The sequence below is a fragment of the Cynara cardunculus genome (genome assembly GCF_001531365.2).
Source record: "Cynara cardunculus var. scolymus isolate 2C chromosome LG 1, CcrdV1, whole genome shotgun sequence".
Classification (NCBI taxonomy): domain Eukaryota; kingdom Viridiplantae; phylum Streptophyta; class Magnoliopsida; order Asterales; family Asteraceae; genus Cynara; species Cynara cardunculus.
Window position 1 is genome coordinate 39943033 of NC_037528.1, and position 3921 is coordinate 39946953.

Here is a 3921-nt window from a genome sequence, read left to right on the forward strand (position 1 = left end):
TTTTGATCATTTTCTGATTACAAACAATACTAGCCTGATACTTTGCCAACCAGTCCATACCCACCACTACATCAAATTTCTTCATCGGCATGGGAAATAACGGAATCGGGGGTTCATAACCCTCAATAACAATAATAAAATTATTGAACGCACTAGTAACAGTTTCTTGACTATTAGCAGTATCAACTACTAATTCATCATCAAGTATCATAGAATTCAGACATGCAGTTTGAGCAAACAGTGGTGATACAAACCAAAAGTTTGCAACAGAGTCAAATAACACCTTAACACGTATTGAATTCAGAAGGAAATTACCTGTTACTACATCCGGTGATGCTTCTGCCTCATTCTTGGTCATCTGGAGGGATCGTCCCCGCGCCCCTCCTTGCCCTCCTCTATTCATAGTAGGTCTTCCCCGAGTACCCGACATGTTACTTCCCATTGTTAACTGTGGAGTTCTTAACAAGGAACAATTCGGTCGAATATGATCTAGAGAATTGCAGTTAAAACACCTTCGATTATCCAGACAACTTCTGGACAGATGACCTGTTTCAACACACTTGTAACATTTTCTTGGGTCCATCTTACATTCACCCTGATGAACCTGTCGGCATTGTGAGCAGACTTTCTCACTTATCTTCTGTTCAAATCTGTTATCATATCTTACAATTTCGGCCCTCGAAAATTTGGTGAAGGCCCCTCCCACCTTCTCTTCTCTACAACCTTTCCTTCTGACTGTCGATTCTTATTTCGTTCAGTCACTTCAACCACATCTACCATCAATGAGAAGGTATTGGGGTTCATAGCAATGACGAACTCTCTAATTGAGGGTTTCAAACCCCAAATATACCTTTCTATTTTCCAGGATTCAGTTGAAACATAATGTTCAGCAAAGCGAGAGTATTCAATAAATCTCTCAGTATATTCCCGAACTGTTCCATTTCCTTGTTCTAACTTCAGAAAATCTTCTTCCATTTGTCTCACTGCAGTTTTAGGACAAAACTGATTCTTGAATCGGTCCACGAATTATGCCCAAGACAATGATTGTAAAACATCTGTTCTGGCCAACGATTCAACTTCCCACCAGAACAAAGCATTTGATTTTAATACAGAAACAACAAATCGAATTTTATCTGTTTCTGGACACCGAATGGTGTTGAACACTGATTCTGTTTCTTTAATCCAGCACACGGCTTTCACTGGATCCCTTTCCCCAGAGAATGTTGGTGGCTTACATGCCAAAAACATTTTAATATCTCCCTCCTTGTTGTGAGTAACCGGTAACAAGGGACAAACTTCTATTCTCTCTGTTTCTACCCTGGCTGGTATTCTCATGATAAAAGTAAGAGTTTCCCGCAACTTACCCATTTCTTCAGCCAACATATCCCTGGTTATGTATTCAGGGTGTGACACCGATCTCTCGTGAGCATTCCCAGAATGGGATTCTTCATGTTCAGAATGAACTTCGATCTGACCCCTTCCCTGAGACAGACTTCTTCCTCTGCCTCGTCCCCTTGGTCTTTCCCGACCTCTAATTCTAGACGTGTTAGTCGAAAGATTAACGGGTGATTCTTCCTTTTCCTCAGATTCTGGACGAGCCACTCTTTTAGATCTTCGGGTTCGGCAAGACATCTGCAGGTTTTAGTGTTAATAATCACGTATTCATATTCCCAAATATAATGAAGTATTCAAGTTCAGATGTGTACTTGTAAATTCATAATTACACTGGCCAGATGTAATTAAAATTTACCTTACACACTATTCTTTCAACCCATCATATTTATTTCCAATGGAGCTAACTATGTTCGGGACCCTTAACATGCATTAAAATAGTTTAAGTCTAGGTATCATGCTGTTGAATACCTAAATCCCTTAAACTCAGGCTCTGATACCACTTTTTGTAACACCCCATAAAACACATTGCATGTAACACATACTTCATACAGAAGAAATACATATTTATATGTCATTCAGGTCCCTTAGTACAAGAATTTACCATACCAAAAACATGTCTCAAAAATTCAAAATACATTTCTTGTACTAATCAACGTTCATTAATCAAAACTATACATCAGAGACAAATCTTCATGTGGAAATGCATATAGGAAAAATATCACATTTTCCCCTTTCCCTTACCGTCTGTACCTCCTGCAATACATATTTAAAATCACAAAACGAGGGTTAGACCGAAAGGTCTAGTGAGTTACCCTATTTATGATATTGCAGGGTGAAAATCACCTAAACTTTTATGTAAAACAATTTTTTTATATATATATAACAAATATATGAACAAATAGGGACATATTACCAGTTCCTTCCATTTTTCAAGCCAATCATTCAGCTATTCAAATAACATACCTTTGAACCAACCAGGTTTCATATAATGCCACTTTTAAACCTTTTCTAATCAAACAAGGTTTATTTAAAGTTTCAGGCCAAACCTGTTATTTTCACCTCAATAACATCCAGACTATGATTTCCAATAAGAACCTTGATTCTAAATCTTTAAATCACAAAGAAATAACGATTCCAAATCATGGTAATCTTAAGGGATATAATAGAAAGAGTTATATCATACAACACACATACAAATGCCACCCTTATATCCAAATATACACCCCTCCTTGATATGCCACCCTTATCCCATGGTACACTTCTTCTTGATATGTCATCCTTATTCCATGGTACACCTCTCCTTAATATGCCACCCTTATTTTCTCATCAAAATATTTCACAAAAACAATTCCCAATAGACCGCAGTCAATGATATTATTATTAGTTTAAAATTATCAAAATCCTCATTTTATGTTACAATAACAATTTTATAAACCATGCACAAGGCATAAATACAAATCCGGTCAATATAGACTTAGCCGGACTTCATCTCTCAAGTCTTGGCCGGTTTACCAAATATGGACAACAAGTCCGGACAACACTATTATCTTTTTATCCGATTTAAAGTAATTCGGTCACCATTTAGCCGTATTCCTACTTCTCCATTCAAAATGTTAAACACATATTCATAATTCAAAAATTGCTCAAACTGTAAACATGTCCGGTTTAATGTCTAAACCGCTCAACCCTCATCCGGTTTAAGGCTACATCGCTTATGCCTTAAGCGATTTAGTCTAGATCCGGTCAAGCTTTGATCGATGAAGTAGTAAATTGCTCAACCTTCATCAGGTTTAAGACTCAACCGCTCAACCCTCATCCAGGTTAAGACTAAACCGTTCAACCCTCATCTGGTTTAAGACTAAACCGCTCAACCCTCATCCAGTTTAAGACTAAACTGCTTAACCCTCATCCAGTTTAAGACTAAACCGCTCAACCCTCATCCGGTTTAAGTTTAATTCGGACAACATTCAAATAGTTTAAACTTCAAATCAAATGAAGAGTTATGCAATCAATTTATGTAATTATAAAAAGTTTCATAGTTGTTAAACCACTCACCTTGAATTTATTTTGAAAGAGAATTAATCTCTTGAAACCCAACTTGTAATCCGGTCAAGAACAATCCGGTCAACTCTCTTTCTTTTAAATCGCTCAACTTAACCAAAATAGCCAGGGAGGTGCAATGGACGCTAAAGTCCTCCTTTTATACCTTTCCAAAATAAGATATGGCGGCTAAACCGCCTCTTCTTTGAGCATGCATACACACATACCATGCACACATACATATATATCATATATACCTATGCATACATACATATATATCATGCATATATATATATATCCAATTAATGCACAGAACTTTCATACTTACATGATCAAATGCATTAATTTATCATGCTGTCACGTAATCACATATAACAAATAATCACATATTTATTACCTCAGGTGACAACCAAGATCTGGTTATCACACCGATTGTATTATTTGTCTTTGTCGATGTTATAATACGATTTTATGTGTTTTTAAGAA